This window comes from Rhinoderma darwinii, chromosome 1, assembly GCF_050947455.1.
Source record: "Rhinoderma darwinii isolate aRhiDar2 chromosome 1, aRhiDar2.hap1, whole genome shotgun sequence".
Classification (NCBI taxonomy): domain Eukaryota; kingdom Metazoa; phylum Chordata; class Amphibia; order Anura; family Rhinodermatidae; genus Rhinoderma; species Rhinoderma darwinii.
Window position 1 is genome coordinate 74,116,410 of NC_134687.1, and position 19,757 is coordinate 74,136,166.

Consider the following 19,757-nt stretch of genomic DNA (forward strand, 5'->3'; position numbering starts at 1 on the left):
TGTAGATTTTCACTGCACCATTTAATGTACTTGGTTGAATGAGAAATAAAAAAGCAATTCCTCCATTTTTTGGGGTTTTAATTTTTACGGCGTTCCCGGTGCGGTAACAACGACAAGTTAACTTTATATTGCAGGTCAATACAATTTCGGCAATACCAAATTTATATAATTTTTTTATGTTCCACTACTTTTACAAGGAAAAGACTGAAAGTTAAAAATAAATTAGTTTTGTGTCATCATTTTCTGAAAGCCATAACTTTTTTATTTTTCTATCGATTGAGCGGTACGAGGGCTTATTTTTTACGGGGCGAGCTGTAGTTTCTATTGGTACCATATTGGAGTACATGAGACTTTTTGATCACTAATTATTAAATTTTGTGTGGAAGATGAAGTGACCAAAAAAAAACAATTTTGAATTATTCTTTTTTTATGGCGTTCACCGTGCAGGTTAAATAATGTTATATTGTAATAGTTCGAACTTTTACGGAAGCGGCTATATCAGTTATGTGGAAAAAAAATTTGTTTACATTGCACTTGAGGGAAAATGGGAAAAGGTTTATTTTTTTATCAATCCCTTTAGAAAACTTGAACTAGTGATCGCCTGTATGATATAATGCAATAATGTATTGCAGTATATCGTGACACTGACAGTCCCCTATGAGACTGGGGGGGGGGGTGATGCAATGTTATAGGGGGAAAACCCTGTTTTTAATGGCTTAGATGCCGCGGTTGCTTTTGACCGCAGCATCTAAGGGGTTAAACTACCGGAACCCCGCTCATTACACTGAAGCATCGGCTGTTACATACAGCTGACACACTTTTTCTATGGAGCAGGCTCAGCCAGTGAGCCTGCTCCATGCTCCCTCACCCGACCTCCGCCATATATATATATAAGGCAGATGTCGGAGAGTGGTTAAGGTTGTCAATGCTGCTGGCTGAAGAAAACTAGAATATCAGTGATATTGTTCAAAACGTTTATTTGGTGCAATTACATCTACGCCTTAGGTGACCGTACCTCCACTCTGGTTGACTGTCAACAGTAGTAGTTAAGAGAACATACCGGTCTCTTCCTTACGACAACACACCGGACTATCAACGTACAAAGGTAAGTAGAAAAGATCTAAAAGGCACCAAAATCAAGTTCAAAGTGTAAAGAAAGGGTAGTGGCTTTCTTTACCCTTTGAACTTAAATTTAGCGCCTTTTAGAGCTTTTATACTTACCTGTGTATGTTGATAGTCATGGTATGTTCTCCTAACTACTAATGTTGACAGTTAACCAGAGCGGAGGGCAGCTATAAATACCCCGTCTAAAGGACCCTGTATTACAGGGACAGCACAAAAACTTCAATACCACCACGTATTGCTTAATTTCCCCTGTGGCGGCACTGCAGGAGAATGGAACACTTGCTGCCAGGTTCCCTACAGTTAACAGCTGATTGTTGGGGGTCTCAGTAGCGGGACAACATGTGAACAGCTTTTTCTCTGCAGATCCTGCTAATGAAAAGGGATTGTAAAAAGCAGAAAACCCTTCTGAACCCAATAAAAAGCTTAGGACCCTAAACAAGTTTCTATATTCTGTCCGACATGCTGGCCACAAAAGTTTCACTCTATGCTTTCTATTAGAATAACTCCTGATTTTCCATTTGTAGTTGGCAGTGTGCATTGCTCTTGCTTGCTAATGTTTATAATATAAAATAATTTCGTTACATTTTTTAAATAAAAAAAGTTCAAAAGAAATCTGGAAAATCAGAAATTGCATAATTATTGTGCACACAAAGGCATCCCAGCAATGTAGGCAATGATGCAATATAATACTGATGCATACGGATACTTTGCAGCTTGGATCATAAGACTGTATTATACAATGTTTGGAGTCATCTCTTACATACATAATGTACAGTAGCAAAGAGAAACATTTGATGTTAATTTGTTCTTAGGTGGGGCTCAAAAAGCAGATGTTTTTTTCTGTGACAGTAACTTAAGAAAGTACTATTTTAATTTTTAGTGTATATAACAGGAGCTTTTTCACTGCAACATTTTCCATATTTATTGTATATGACATACTGTATACCTTTAGCTACCTAACCTTTCCATACATATATATATATATATATATATATATATATATATATATATATATATATATATATATATATGTACTTTTTTTTCTGTTTCTATAAGTTACGATATAAATTGACTCTTATAAGGACTCTTCACAATTTTTTAAGATTCCAACATGACATCCTTTTGAACACATGAAAATACAGAAGACTTTGTACTGCTTGTTTCTGAAAAAGATAAAATGCACCATTAAGCTTCTGGTTGGTGGGGAAAGTTCTGAAGCAAAACCTGTATCTCCCAATATTTCCTTCCATTAGGCTGTCACTTTTTAGCCTATAAAATAGAATAGTTGCGGAAAATTCTGCAGATGTAGGTAGATCTTACCCTGCAAAAAATTCACCAGCTTTTCAGTGATTGTTCACATGTCCACTCTTACCAGTAACTGATGAATTCTAAACTATAAAATAGGGAGGACGATGTACTTTTAAAAGTTTTATAAAATCGTGGACTATATTTACATTATGTAAAGAAGAGTATCATTTACCAACTAACATCAAGTAGTTCACCAAGGGTAGAGATAATTTGAGAATCAGTGGGCCATTAATATGATTTTACTGTAGCTTTTCCGATTTTCAGTATTTTGATGGTATTTCTCTACAATTTGAGAATAAATTAGTTTGATATAAAATAGAAATTAAGCTGCTAGCTAGTCAAATATTTTGTTTCAAAACACATTTTTCAATTAAAGATTATCTCCCTCTGCTACACAATTGGGAAAACTGACAGCTGCATGCCAGTATTATAGCATTAAAATTTGCAGATTATGGTGCACGCCATATTAGACCAATAATTTGTGACTTTTTTCTGTTTTCCACCTCTCACGGCACTTTAAAAAAAAATTAAAAAAAATGGGTAGAGCTTAGCGGCAGGAGGTGGGCCAACATTAGCCCAACAAATTTACTATTATTCATGCCAGAATTTGGGGTAACTTATAGCGGAAATCTTTGCCAGCTCTTAGCTGGCGAATATTTCCATTCCTGGCACACAGACAGCTCAAGATGCATAAATTAGTTGCCTCTTTTTCCTACAGGCACCAGACTAAGAATGGCGTTTAAAAACTAAATCTGCCACATTCTCTCAATGAAGCTTCCCTTTATAGTATAAAAGAAAGTCTGCTTCTACTTTTCCCTGCCTGAGTGGATGTGACCTAAACAAGCCTGTGTAGCAAAGAGAGCAAGTTATACACCCACTGACCTGCCTCGTCTTTGATCCGAGTCCCAATGCTTGGGAATGATGACATCACCATACCAGCGATGCAGGTGGGACAAACACCACCACCAGTGGTGAGGTCATCACAGTGCTCCGAGCAGTCGAAAAAGGGAATCTGTTGGCTGCTCATGCTACCTGTCCGTGTGGGGGGGGGGGGTGTGCTCCATCATCTCAATTCCGTACAACAAGTCAGCAAAATAATGTCAAGTTTGTCAATCATCTAGAATATCATAAAATTGCACCATCTTCATGATACATAACCTAGGCAAAAAAAGCAATTTCAAATGTAACTTGCATGTTGCAACAGAAATGCACACACACTGGATGTGTGGAGTGATTGTCCAGAAACAAACAGCGTTGACATGTAGCCAATGTCAATAAATATAGTTTATGTGACCTTTTTTTTTCGACAAGAACATAATCTGTCGTCCCAGCAAGATTCTTCATGGAGTGTATTATAGCAGAACGTTACAATCATAAATACAGACAACGCTAATTTTCTACAATCATATTTGCCTTGTGAAATATTAAAGCTCCTGGAACAAAAAAAAATACTTGAGATATTTGCATGTTTAAAAAAGAAAAAAATAATAACAGCAGACTAATGAATGTAGCAGTATATTGATTTCCTGCTCTACTTGGCTGACTTGTAAAGTTGGCAAAAGTACAGGGGGCCTGCACAGCTCCAGGCATATGTCTCATGTTAAGAAAGACTGCATGTTATAAACACTTCAATGAAAATTACCATTCAGTTTGAGGCCAATTCAGACCAGGTGCTGAATGGAGAATAAATAGGTAACATATGAACCCAGAAAGTTTGGAGGAAAATGAGAAGGGAGATTATATAGATATTATTCCTGATGCTGAATCAAGAGAGATGCATTATGTAGTACAGTCCAGCAAACCAAGCCTGGACGGTATCCAAGGAACGAACACAGAATGAATCCATCACCCATTTAAAGACACATGAGTCTGCAACTTGTTTCACTGCAGTTTTAAAAGGAGTATAAAAAAATATTCATAAATGGTTATTAATGATCAAACTTCAGTAAAATACATAAGCTTCAACTGATTATTACAAAGAACTCTACTCTCTCATGGCAATGCCGCTTAATGTTATTCCCAATGGTCTCTAAAACTATAGGTTATTCTAAATCTTACTAATGACAAATAGGAGAATTGGCTCCGGCACCGTATAACGTTCCCATGGGCTATTAGTACAGTTAATAGGAGAGCAGATGTAGGCACAAGGCCAAAAAAAGTCAGCAAGAGATTTAAAGAAAAGCCTCCAATCTTTAATTAAAAGGAGATTTACAAGGTCGCCGTGTACTATGTTAAGAAGGCTATGTGAAAAAGTATCCTAAAACCGCAAGAGTCATATATATTCACCGTATGAGCAGGTAAAGACAGAGAAATAAGAATAGATCCATCTTCAAGGAAACTTGCCAAGGATTTCTCCTTTTCTGGGCCTCAAAGGCTAAAATCCGAGTGGACAACAAATGTACAAGATAGCTGACTGAGAGAAAAAGAGGTGAGGTATTACTGCTTCACATAAAAATGTGGTTTCGTGCAGTTAACATGTATTTTGATTTGTCCTCAAAGTCCACACTACGTATTTACTTTGGAATGAAAATATGGCATGTAGCAGACGATTGAAAAAGATACAAATCCTTGATTTATTTCGGTCTTGGAAGAAAAACAAAAGAAAAGTAGGTCTTCCAACAAAAAAAGGCCTACCCCTTACCTCCACACAGAGGAAATCATTTGTGGGCTGAATCATATTGCTAGTACATAGTAAAATGATGATATAAGTAAGGTTGGCGCTACACAGAAATGTTGAAGAGTGACTAGTGATAGCGACGTTCATGCAACACTTGCCAAATCCATTATGAGTAACATGTACAGGCAACTTTCATGAAGTTTACAAGCAACTGTAGTTGCGGCGGGCCTCTACGAGTCTGAGCAGAGAGCTCCATTTTTTTAATTGGAATGGCTTCCAAGTAATACTATATTTCCACTGAAGGGGAAATGTTTAACTAACCGCATCTTGCCTCAGTGATACCAACTGATTGTGGTGAATTTCTGAAGCAGGACCCTCAGTGATCAGCTGATCGTGGGACCGGCTTCAATTGCAGAATGGGTTCTCTTAATGTGGCAACCCCTTTAGGAAATGAATGGTAAGAACAACAAAATAATGCAAATCAAGCTGTTGTGTGAGAAATACCTGTAGCCCCAGACTGAATGTATAGGACTCTGGGAGGGCAAGTTATTTTGACTTATGATCAATCAGAGATTTACTTGAGAATAGAATTGTATGCACTAGCATCCATATCTGTTTTGTTCTATTTTCCGCCCATAGTAACTTTAGACAGAGGGCTTGATCAAGTAACTCTAGATCCTACAAACACATACGAAGAAACCCAAATATTTTTAGTCCAAAAATAGAAAAAAATGTCCATCCCAGGCCAAGACAAACAATGCCCCATCAAGTCAAATGTATACTGCCAAGGGAGTATAAATGAATAAATACCCCAAATTGGTAAACAAACTAATAATATCAAAGGGCAAGTGTAATAAAAAAATCATTGAACCAATTTGACAAACCAAGTCACCGTAAAAGAGAAGACCAATGACAGTAAAGTGTAAAACTTAATAAATAGAGCAGAGTATAACCTGGAGCCGGAGGACCTAAATGCCCCCACACACATTTAGCCGCCAAGTTCCTCAAGAGGTACTCATTCTCCATGCTTCCAGATGTAAGAATCTATGAATACAACTCAAACCTGATTTCTGCAAAAATGCTCTAAATTTGTCAAACTACAATAGAGAAGCAAGTTCACATGCAGATTTCCTTCTTTCTGTAATACACTCCTAACCCTCTTTAGAAATTTTTTGCTTCTACCCCTCAGTACATGCACCAGTTACGTATCTCAGAGTTCATTACCTGGCATCCTACATCAATGACAAGATTGACGAAATCCATGAGCATGATTTTAGTAGCAGTGCTCCACATTTCTTCTGATGTTTCCACTTCTATGTACAATTCTACCATTTGTCCTGGACCCCAGGCCCACTTGGATTTATAACTATCTGACTCAATTACTGACTTGTCTCAATTTCTGTAGACGATTGCTGGAAGGTATTCCATTAACCAAACTTGCTTTTCTCCAAACCATGATGAATGTTTCAGTCAAGCTAAACTTTCTAAAACTTGATAAAAACCGGTTCTGCTTTTTATAGCTTATTTTACTGGTCATCTTCTAGTGTACTATTTGAAACTAATATAAAAAGCTCTCCACAATGCTAATTTTCATCTCTTCTCTCATCTTTGTCTATCATCTTACCATATGAATAACCTAGAATAATATCCTCCCGCTTTCCTTTTTACTTTTCCTTCTTTTTGGATCCACTCCTGTGGTTGGTTCAGAAAACTGCACCAAAAACTGCATGTGTGATTCCTGCCTAAAATTACTTTCAAATATCTTAAATATAGAGCTAGGGTACAGATGCATAAGAAATACTTGCCCTGCAGCACTGGCTCCTCAAAGGGTCAGCTAATGAGGGATCATTGGTTATTTATTAATATTAATTTTTTTCCCCCTTTTTTTTAGTAGGGAATATTTGGAAGACAATTCCTTAAGATTCACAAAATGCGTTACTCAATATTTGGTCTGGGCATCGCTACGAGTTTGACCAAAAGAAAAAGGTAAAACTAGGTGCAAAAGGTCAATATAACAATTATATAATTTAATTATTTGTATCATTATAATTTAAGTGAAATATTTATCAAACATGCTGCCAACAAATTGTGGAAACTCCTCATTATCAACCCTACAATGTAGCAATTAAAGCAATCTATTAAGAAAGTGGTAGTTACAGAGCAACGTGACAGATTATGACATCTACAACCGAATTCATGCAGGTTTCAGGGGGCATTGCACATATATGTTGATGATTTGTGTGGTTAATGACCTCTTAAGGGCACGCGACAGAGGTGATTGTTCAATCTTAATACCCCTTGACCTATCTGCAGCATTTTATACCAAAGTCAAGGAATTTTAATAGAGAAACTGAAAAACTACTGCAGCCATGGTGGTCATTCGACATAAATCTTCAGATGGGTCATATTGAGAACTCCCGAGCTACATGTAGTATCTAATGATAGACTCAATATAGTTCCTAACTGCACAATGTGGTAGTCCTACCATCCTTCTCTATGATCCATTGAATGCACAGATGTTCAAAGTACAATTGATCTTGAAAATTTCAGTAGCATGATCGCTCTACTAAAATCCTCTCTGCAGATTACAATTCCTTTACGATTTTTTTTGCCACAAGTGTTATAAACAACAAGTCATTACATGTTACCAAAGTGAAAATAAAATAACATCAGTAGAAAGTTTGTTACCTAAGAATAACTCGGTTCTCAAGGGAACTAAAAATCAAAAATTATAGACACTATATGGACAAAAGTATTAAGACACCTACACATAACACCTTCAGGAGCTTTTATGAAATCCCATTCTAAAGCCATAGGCATTAATATGGAGTTGGTCCCCACTTTGCAGCTTAAAAAACTGCTTCCACTCTTCTGGAAAGTCTTTCTACAAGATTTTGGAGTGTCTGTGGGAATTTTTTTACTTATTCATCCAGAAAAGTATTTGTGAGGTCAGACACTAATGTTGGAAGAGGGGGCCTGGATCACAATTTCCATCCTAGCTTATTCCAAAGGTGTTGGATGGAGTTGAAGTCAGGACTCTGTGTGGGCCATTCAAGTTCTTCACCACCAAATTCACCCAACCATGCCTTTATGTAGGGGCGTAGCTAGGGGGGGCAGGCGGGGCATGTTCCCCGGGCGCAAGGGAAGGGGGGGCGCCGAAGAGAAGCTGATCGCTGCTGACAAGCGCCCCGTATGTCGGACACCTGCAGCAGCTTAGGAAGAGCCAGGAAATTAGGGCGTTCGGACTGGGGTCTGTGACGGCCAGGGAGTGGACCAGTCCCGTCACCTGACCTGTCACCTGACCTCAAATCAGTGACATGAGGTCAGATGACTCGGGTCAGGGGACAGGTCCACTTCCGTGCTGCAGCCTCCCAGCATCTGAAGTTACACATGCCGAGAAGCAGAGAGGAAGCTCCGCCCACAGCCCACCCTGACCTGTCAGCAAGGAGACATGGTGAGTGTCTGTGTGTGTAGTGTGAATACAGTGTGTGTCTCTGTGTTTGTATGTGTATATGTTACAGTGTGTGTGTGTGTGTGTGTGTGTGTGTGTCTGTCTGTCTGTGTCTCTGCATGTGTTTGTCTCTTATATCTACTACATTATTAGCACGTAACATCTACTAGATTATCTGTACTGTGTAGTAGAGCTGAGATTGTAATTTAGCACAATTTGTTATCTGTGGTGTTACATAGGACTGCAGATAACATCTACTACATTATCTGTACTCAGAGAGTTATCACTGCATTATATGTGGTGTTACATAGGACTGCAGGGGACACAACTACATTATCAGTACTCAGAGAGTTATCAGTGTGCTATCTGTAATGTTATATAGGACCGCAGGTAACATCTACTACATTATCTGTACTGTGTAGCAGTGCTGAGATTGTAATTTAGCACAATGTGTTATCTGTGGTGTTACATAGGACTGCAGGGGACACAGCTACATTATCAGTACTCAGAGAGTTATCACTATGTGTTATCTGTGGTGTTACATAGGACTGCAGGCAGCAGTTACTACATTATCTGTACTCAGAGAGTTATCACTGTGTTATCCGTGGTGTTACATAGGACTGCAGGTAACACTACTACATTATCTGTGCTCTGTACATATGTGCCTGTGTGCGTATATATGGGTCTGTTTGTGAATGTGTCTTTGTGCTTGTATATTTGTGCCTTTTATGTATTTGTATATGTTCCTGTCTGTGTATTTATCTGCCGGTGTGTATGTGTATATGTGTCTGTACGTCTATATATTTACCTGTATGTATATATTCCAGAATGTGTGTATGTATATTTGCCTGTATGTCTAAATATCTGTCTTTATGTATGTACAGTATATATGTTCCAGCGTGTCCATATATGTGGTTAATTTTTGGTTTGTGTAGGGGGCGGCAATAGAGTCCCGCACAGGGCGCCATCCAAGCTAAGGCCGGCCCTGGCTGTCACCAACCCTAGTCAGAAGGAACTCCGCCGCTGCCTGCGCCGCATGACCCCCTCGGCTTTTCCGGTAAGTCACACCAGGCAGAGCGGAGAGTGGTAGCGGTAGGCTACCGCTCACCGGTCTGTTCAAGTGTGGCGCTAAGTACAAGGGGTGGGAGTGTGGCACTATTTAAAACGGGGGAATGTGGCGCTATTTACAAGGGGGATGTGTGTGGCGCTATTTACAAAAGGAGCAGCGGGCTGTGTGTGGCGCTATCTACAGGGGGCTGTGTGTGGCCTCTTTAATTTATTTTCTGTTAATTTATTTTTATGTTAATTACATTATAAAACTAGATCGCTTGTAAAATGTAGAAGTGCTTTTATACTCGCGTTACATTAAAAAAAAAATTGAAAAAAAATTACACCTCATTGATTGGTAGGGAAAGAAAACATGGCGAGGGGGAAGGCGATGTCGGGAAATAAGTTGGGGGGGGGGGCGCCAATCTGAATCTTTGCCCCGGGTGCAGGAGAACCTATCTACGCCTCTGCCTTTAATGCTGGAAAAGAAAAGAGAAGAGCCTTCCGCAAACTGTTCCCACAAAGTTGTTCAAAATGTCTTGGTATGTTGAAGCATTAAAATTTCCCTTCAATGCAACAAAGCGGCCTAGGCTAACCCATAAAAAAACAATCACATAGCATTGCCCCCCCTCCATCAGACTTTACATTTGGCACAATTCAGTCCGGCAGGTAATGTTCTCCTGGCATTTGCCAAACCTGTCTCATCTGTCAGATAGAGAAGGGTGATTTGTCACTCCCCAGAACACATTTTCACGCCACCAGAATCCAGTGGCGGCGTGCTTTACACCACTTCATCCGACACTTGGCATTGTGCTTGGTGATGTAAAGCTTGTATGCAGCTGCTCAGCCATAGAGAACCATGCTATGATGCTCCTGGGGCATAGTGTTAGTGTGGATGTTAATGCCACTGGAGGTTTGGGACCCTGCAGTTATTGAGTCAGCAGAGGGTTGGAGATTTTTATGCATTATGCGACTCAGAACTCGGCGACCCCGTTCTGTAACTTTACGTGGCCTACACTTCGTGGCTGAGTTGCTGTGGTTCCTAAGTGCATCCACTTTGCAATATTACCGCTCACAGTAGATCGTAGAGTATCTTCTGTAGGGGTTGATAAATTTCACAAACTGACTTGTTATAACGATGGCAACCTATTACATTACCACGCTCAAATTCAGTGAGCTCCTTAGAACGACCCAAGTGTTTGTAAAGGCGACTGCATGGCTAGGTGCTTAATTTTATACATCTGTGGCAATGGGACTGAAACACCTGAATTCAATCATTAAAAGATGTGTCTTAATACTTTTGTCATTATAGTGTACATATTATTTATTTTACTCACTTTTATTATGTTAAAGGATAGGACTGTATTTTGATCCCTCCCTGGAAACCCCATCTGTGAATCAGACCAAAAAACTACTAATGTATGTGAAGGAGAGAATATAAAATATAAATCTACAGCCTGCCCCCTGTGTCCAAGGACAGGGATGGAAAATTTCCTTTGGACACCGAGTAACAACACTGTATAATTGCATATGTGTATGATAATAATAATAATAATAATAATAATAATCTTTATCTCCAGACAATATCAGACATAACATAGTGACAAAACTAATTAACAATTCACACAAGAGGAGTGAGGACCCTCCTCGCAAGAGCTTACAATCTATAAGGAAATAGGGGAGACACAAAATGTAAAACGTGCTTGTATGAGCAAATCTGTTAATACACCAAAAAGAGCATTTCCTATATTTTCTATTACATAACTGTAATCCCTCAATATAAGACCATGAAAACAAAAATACAGATGTGTGTTTTAGCCTCCAGTGTCCTATATGGATGAAATAAGGTTCTGTAATAGGAGACTAGTTCGACAAAGGACATTTTCACAGATTCATTCATCTTTAAATCTTACAATTCTTACAGTAGATCAAGAGAGAAGAAACATTGCAGATCTAGCACTGTATTTTAACTGCTCTATACCCTATATCAGTGATATTAGCACTGAAACACCTGATAAAAAAAAATTCTCACCGCTTATCAGTGCCAATTAATTTTTTCTCAAAAGAGAATAAAAGCTAAAAACAAGTAATATGAAATCACGGTGCCAATAAAATAAATTATAAATCAACCAGACCCCTAAACTAATTCAGCCCCCAGACCAGAGAAAAAAAAAACCATATAATATATACATATACACACACACACACACACACACACACACACACACACACACACACACACACACACGGTACTGTGAAAAAGTGGGAAAAAAGCTGCAAAATAAGAATTCATTAACAAATAGAAGTGTTAATTGTATTTTGCTAATTGATAAAAAAAAATAATAATAAGTGAATGAACAGAAGAGAAATCTAAATCAAATCAATATTTAGTGTGATCACCCTTTGCCTTTAAAACAGCATCAATTCTTTTAGGTGCACTTGCACAAAGTCATGGATTTTGGTGTATGATTAACCAATTATACCAAAGAGGTGATAATGATCATCGTTTTCATATGTAGCTTGAAACGTCATATGAAGCTTGAAATGTCATTAACTGTAACAGAAACAGCTGTGCAAGAGGCTTAAAACTGGGTGAGGAACAGCCAAACTCTGCTACAAAGGAGAGGTTTTGGAAGACAGTTTCAGGTCACATGTCCCCAATGGCAAGACTGAGAACAGCAACAAGACACAAGGTACTTATACTATATCAGCAAGGTCTCTCTCAGGCAAAGATTTCAAAACAGACTGGAGTTTCAAGATGTGCTGTTCAAGCACTTTTGAAGAAGCACAAAGAAACGGTAAATGTTGAGGACCGTAGATGCAGTGGTCAGCCAAGGAAACTTAGTGCAGCAGAGCAAAGACATATCATGCTTATTTCCCCTCGGAATCTGAAGATTTCTAGCAGAGCCATCAGCTCAGAACTGGGAGAAACCAGTGGGACCCAAATACACCCATCTACTGTTCAGAGAAGACTGGCCAGAAGTGGTTTTCATGGAAGAATTGCACCCAAAAAGCCATACCTTTAACGTGGAAACAAGACCAAGCGACTATGCACAAAAACATAGGACCATGGGTGCAGAAAAATGGCAGCAAGTGCTCTGGACTGATAAATCAGTATTTGAAATTTTTGGCTGTAACAGAAGCCAAAGGGCTCACGAGCAGTACAATCATGAGTGTCTGCAGGAAAAAATGAAGCATGGTGGAGGTTCCTTGAAAGTTTGGGCTGCATTTCAGCAAATGGAGTTGGGGATTAATGGTGTCCTCAATGCTGGCAAATACAGGCAGATACTTATCCATCATGCAATACCAGCGTCTGATTGGCTCCAAATTTATTCTGCAGCAGGACAACGACCCCAAACATATAGCCAATGTCATTAAGAACTATCTTCAGCGTAAAGAAGAACATGGAGCCCCGGAAGTGAGGATATGGCTCCCACAGAGCCCTGATCATAACATAATCTCCAAGAAGTTTGGAACAATCTCCCTGCCGAGTTCCTTCAAAGACTGTGTACAAGCATACCTAGATGAATTTATTCTCTTTTGAAGGCAAAGGGTGGTCACACCAAATATTGATTTGATTTAGATTTCTCTTCTGTTTACTTTGTATTTTGTTAATTGCTAGAACAAACTATTAAAAATTCTTTTTTTTAAAAGCGTTTGTAATGTCTGGGTAGGGAGACGAACAGGTGAGCCCTAAGCTACCCGCCACTCAGTCCCTGCCTACTTGCACGGCCCGTCCTAGGCGACGGCGTACAACTGGGCGACGATCCCGACGCTCACTATGTGAACGACAAACAAAACAGACAAGAGAACACAGAAGCAAACGAAGAGGGGCAGTTGCCCACGAAAACACAGTGAGCAACAGAGTAGTGAACGAGCCGAGCCAAACCTGGAGAGTACGCGGTAACAAAAGCAGAACAGGAGAATAGTCAGTCAAGCAGGGTCAATATAAAGTAGAGGTCAATGGTATTAGCAGGAACAGCAGAGCCAGGAAACACAAGAATCACAGGCAAAGGACAGGCAGCAAATTAAGGTATAAATAGACCAAGGGCGGGAGCTAAGACCGTCTGGCCAGGCTGCGATAGGTTCTCCCACTGCTCAGCCCACCAGCCTGAGTGGTAGCAGATCGAGTCACTCTATCAGACCTAGGGACATGTGCAGACTGATTAACCACGGGCGTCGACACAGAAGCTGTGTCAGGCAAATCCTTCACAGTGTTCTTACGCAGCATTTATCCACAACTGCCTAAAATGTTTGCACAGTACTGCATAAATATATATATTACACATACACACACGCACTCAATGTCCTGATGCTGGCCAGTATCAGGACCTTTTATGCCGGGCAGTGGGCGTTAAGCTACTGATGTCAGTAGCCTGTTTTATAGGCGCTTTGGAGAAGACAGCCATCTATGACAGCAGGTCCCGAATGCTGCAGAACCCTTCTCGAAGTCCCACGGAGCCCCTGGTTAGGAAAGCCAGCTCCCATATTTACTAATATAGAACAGTTCTTACATTATAGTAGCTAATAGTGGTTATCAACATGACACATTTTTCCACACCAGCAAATGTGCCCACCACCATCTTTTAATTCTCTATCCCTACACAAACAAGTGGCAAGTATGCCTTTACTGTGGTGGAAATGAATTCAAAAATATCAGGTGAAAATTCATTATGGTACCTAATTAAAATAAATGTGTAAATTTTCATTGTAAACTTTCCAAGCGGCCTCATCCTCTGTAACTTACAAGATTGCTATCAAAGTAAAATGATGTGATGCTTGCAGTTTCTCATTAATAACCATAGTTTAACATATATAATGAACATACAATAACAGTTAACATACAATAACAATTTACAGAATAAAAATTATTTCATATGAGCAAAAAAGGTTGTTAAAGAAATGAAAAGTTCTATTTACTGATATCTATATGGAAATGTTACATTTAGAGGAAAATAAATTCCTTCTTTAGCACAAAAGAAATAAAACCATAGCTTCGAGAAGTCTACCCTAGAGAACCATAAGGCAAGAATAATAGTATTAATCATAAGAAAGTTTAAGTACAATTCCAGATGCATGAGGGACATATGTATCAACTTATACAAAACTCGTCAGGTATCAAATCCATCACATAGGTCCAACTGGGATTTACGTAATGCACCCAACTATTTGTAAGAAATAATAAAATAAAAAACTGATTTGCATACTGTGACTTGGAGGCTCCAATATGACTTGGATGTTTCATACGTTTATATAAAAAATAATAATCATAAGAAGTAAATGTTGTGCAAGACCATTCAGTCACTGACGAGAAACAAATGATGTGTCAAAAAATTATACTTGCAAACTCACTTGAGTATTAGAAGGAAAAAGTGAACCACTATGATCTGTTACTTGACAATGATTGACCTTATAATGCCACAGGTTCTCCGTAATGGAAAAAAAAACAAACCCGGAAAATGCATCCAAGGAAACCTTTCTTTTTCAAAAAGTGGATAATATTAGGACTGAGGAACATGGCTTACCCAACACAACGCTGGTTCTTATCTGCCATATTACAAGTGCGATATGCTCATCTTGCCTCATCACTTTACTGACAACTGAGTCAGGGTATGTTCACACGCAGAGTCAAAACCGTCTCAAAATACGGAGCTATTTTCAATAGAAAACAGCTCCTGATTTTCAGACTTTTTTGTGCCACTCGCGATTTTCGCTGCGTATTTTACGGCCGTTTTTGGAGCTTTTTTCAATAGAGTCTATGGAAAACGGCTCGAAAAACGTCCCAAGAAGTGTCCTGCATTTATCTTTCGTGGCCGTTTTCTTACGCGTAAAAAAACGCAGCGAAAAACGCTCCATCGGAACAGAACGCCATTTTCCCATTGAAATCAATGGGCAGATGTTTGTAGGCCTTCTGCTTCCGATTTTTCTGCCATTTTTTGGGCGTTCACGGCCCAAAAAACGGCCGAAAATAGGCTGTGTGAACATACCCTTAGAGGTAGCTCCCATGCAGCATTTTAAATTCCTCCGGGCTGAAGTAGAGACCTAATCTGTCTCAGCCACACAACTATAATATTATGCCTTATAACTTGATGTGGAGCCCCTGTCTCCTGCTCTACTGTACTCATTTTTACCAATCATCCCCAGTTTCGACTTCCCACAGGTATTTCTTTGCTGGATACAAGAGAAACTAACTACATTAAACAACTTAACTCATAAAATGCAACTTTTCTCACACAAAGCTCCTCTGAATATTTCCATCGTTCATTTTCCCCACTACTGCCAAACCTTAAAAACGATGCCAACATTATTATCTCTATAAGGGTATTATTCGCTCCGTGTGGATTACATTTAATAAACCACCCCTAATGAAAAACTTCCCTTTATGATACACCTGGAGTCAAATCGTCAAATTCAAGTAAAATTCCCAAGAGGGCAAAGCTGCTGCACTTAACCAAAGTAATTCTTCACAATTGGCTCATGCCATCTGGTTGTGATGCCCATTATTCTCCAAATTCTAGTCCAAAAAAAAAAAAGATCTTACAAGCTGATTCGGGGAATAAACCCAATAGACTAAAAAATAAGGCTCAAAATGTAGCTGCCTGACAGTCAGAATCCATACCACATAATGTAGGGAATGGGGCGGCTTTTTTTTTATTTTAACCCCTTGCAGTCACAGCCATTTTTCGTTTTTCACTCCCCAAATTCCAAGAGCCATAATGTTTTTCTTTTTCCATCTATGGAGTGGTGTGAGGGCTTATTTTTTGCAGGAGAAGTTGTAGTTTCTATTGCCACTGTTTAATGTACCATATAATGTACTGGGAAACTGGCAAACAAATTGTGGTGTGGAATTGGTAAAAAAACTGTGATACCTCCATCTTTATTTTTAATTTTTACATCTTTCACCGTGCAATAAAAATGACAACTTAACTTTATTCTGCGATTCTGGCGCTTTAATTATTATTAATTAATTTTTTACGGCGTTCACCATGCGAGGTAAATAATGTTATATTGTAATGGTTCGGACTTTTACGGACGCGGCGATACCAATTTTGTTATTTTTATTTTTTTTACAGTACACTAGAGGAAAAATTAAAAAAGGTTTTTATTTATTTTTTAACTTTTTGAACAGGAGCAGAAAGAAGGCTGGCCTGGGGTAATTCATTAGGGGCTGCAATGACAACCGTCGCCCCCCAGCAATTGCGTCGCGTGGAGGGGTGATGGGCTGTCAGAGGGAGCCGTCCCCTCTTTCTAATGACTTAGATGCCGCGGTCGTTATTAACCGCAGCATCTAAGTGGTTAAACGGCCAGGATCAGAGCGATCTCTGTTCCTGGCCGTTAGTGCGAGGGGTCAGCTTTAATACACAGCTGACACCCGTAGCATATGGAGCGGGCTTAGCGCATGAGCCTGCTCCTTACTTTAACCCCTGCACGGGCACGTCCTGGTGTGTCAAGGGGTCAAAGTTACTTTTAGAATGATAATATGTACATGAATCAATGTAATCCCTACCGATACCACGGAAGGTAGCTAACAACATGACTGTCTTGGATCTCTTAGATGAATATCCTAGGTCTCAGAAAATACCTTACAACCTGATTGTTGTTAACACCATAAATTTGCTATATGGTATATGAGGCTTATCTCTATTGCAAGTACAGTAAAATTGAGCCATACATATTTTCTCACCACATCCAGAGATGTTACTTTTAGCTCTGATACATGGCAACTACACAAATTTTCTCACATTAACATTTTCAAGCCCAATATCTCATGTCGTTTAAATATCTTGCTCACCGTTGAATAAATAACACAGTAAGGACACACAACAACTAGAAATACGTTTTCTTGGAAAGAAATGAATATGTCGGCAGTATGTGTTCATCCAATCTATAGAAAAATACTTTGTTTCTCACCTAAGAGACTTAGATTTTTATTTTCTTGAACCAGATATATGATTTTCTGATGACCTAATGTAGTGATATAATAGATATCAAATGAAAAAAATTATATATATGACAGTCTACTGACCTGCAAGCTCACTAGGGGTGTTGACCTTCTCAATATGGCCACGTGCACACGATAACTGCATTTACGTCTGAAATTACGGAGCGGTTTTCAGGAGAAAACAGCTCCTGAATTTCAGACGTAAATTGCATGTACTCGCGTTTTGCTGGGTGTCCATTACGGACGTAATTTGGAGCTGTTCTTCATTGGATTCAATGAAAAACGGCTCCAATTACGTCCCAAGAAGTGTCCTGCACTTCTTTGACAAGGCTGTTATTTTATGTGCCGTCTTTTGACAACGACGCGTAAAATTACAGGTTGTCAGCACAGTACATCGGCAAACCCATTGAAATGAATGGGCAGATGTTTGCCGACGTATTGGAGCCGTGTTTTCAAGCATCATTCGAGGCGTAAAACGCCTCTATTACATCTGAAAATAGGTCGTGTGAACCCAGCCTCACTGTTAATAAAGGTGGACACAGTCATAGATGTGTAAATGACAAGTGAATTTACAGGGAGTTTGTGACAGGCCTCCTGAAAAAGACTGTAATGCAATGTAGACACCAGTAATTCCGTCAGCTCATCTTTGTTTCCACACAGGATAAGGGCTACACTGGTATGGATGCAGGACCTGATCAAACAACTCAACTCTCTTCATATATATGTTAATCTGGGTTGCTTTTTTTAGGCAAACCCTTTTTCTGATATGCTAAAGTAAACTTTTAGTGAGTAGTGCTACTAAAAATCTGCATTTTTGTGTTTGGGACCAACTGCTATTGATCCCCCCACCTTTTTTTTATTTGTTTGTTATTTAAGCAATTTCTTATTCTTTTCTCTTCCTGCTTCACTGTTGCTCTTCATGACTGAACATTCGACTTAGAGAATTCTAATACAGTTCCTTCAAAAATGGCATGTTGTCCAGATCCTGAAAAGTAAACCACCCCAACACCACCGCATTACTGCCGATCATGCTTGACGTCTGGTATAATGTTTTTAGTGTGGAATGCGGGTTTCTCTTCATACCAGACACAATGAAATTTGAGTAGTCCTAAAACACTTTGTAAAAAAAATGCTATTCCAAATGGATTTTTTTTTTTTTTGCAACAGTGAGTTAAACATTGCTTTCACTAGTGGATACAAATTGTTTCTGCCCTGATGCTCTTCTGTGAATTTATTTTTTTGCGGATTCTCTTGTAGAGTTACAAATGACCTTACCTGAGACTTGTGAGGCCTGTAGCTCTTTGGATGTTTTCTGACTTCTTGTATAACTTGGCACTGCACCATCTGAAAGTTTATTTAATGATCTAAACCTACCCGGCTAGAAGATAATGGTTCACACTGTGGGTCGTTGAGTCCCAGGGCCATAGGCTTCATCATATTTATGTTAGCAGATAATAAACATTTATGCGCTATCCAATGACAATCTCATGTCTATTGTGAGAAGCAGACCATCGGCACTCAGGGGAAACAGGGATAGGACAAGTTGCACTTCAAATCGTGTTTACTTGAGAAAAGCTCCTCCAGAGGTGTCAGATTATCCCCACCAAACATATAACATAGACATTTGGCCTACTGTATATGAACGGACATTAATATGGAGTAGTCAAGGGAGATAGCGGTCGACTGATTATTCACCCAACTCAAACTGATGTTTGTTGGCAGCTTTAGAAATGGCTTTTTAAACCCTTTTTAGACTTCCTGGCTTTGTCCAATCTGCTGATTTCAATTATGTTTGTTTAACTGGCTGATTAACTAACTAAAGGTCTTAAAGTCATTTCTTCTCCCACGGATGATAGAAGTGTTAAAAAAAATTGTTTCTTAAAAGTCTCGTCCCAAGATTGACATTTATCACCTGTCCACAGGATGTATGATGAATGTCTGATTACTGGGAGCCCACCTACCTCTACAAACCCCCCCATTCCTCCTCAATGTATGACCAAAATGAGGAAAACTTTGAATGGAGCGGTAGTCGAGTTGCGCTGTGCTGGTCTAGTCAAAGTTTATAGGACTGACGGAGACAGGTGTTTCAGTCAGCCTCATAGACTTTTAATGGAGCGGCAGGGCACATGCTTCAGTCAAGCTCCTCCCTCCAGTCGGGCTCCTCACTGCGAGTGGTGCAGCGGGAAAGAACAGGAGACTTGGGACCCCTGTTCTAGGTATTGGTGGGGGTTATTGCAGTGGGGCTCCCAGCGATCAGACATGTATTA

The 19,757-nt window shown here is 39.4% G+C and overlaps 1 protein-coding gene across 1 annotated transcript in view; it reads right to left on the minus strand.

Annotated features, from left to right (window-relative positions):
• The window catches only part of SCFD2 (sec1 family domain containing 2), a 578,236-nt gene that overhangs the window by 269,318 nt on the left and 289,161 nt on the right, over positions 1 to 19,757 (minus strand). The window lies entirely within an intron of this gene.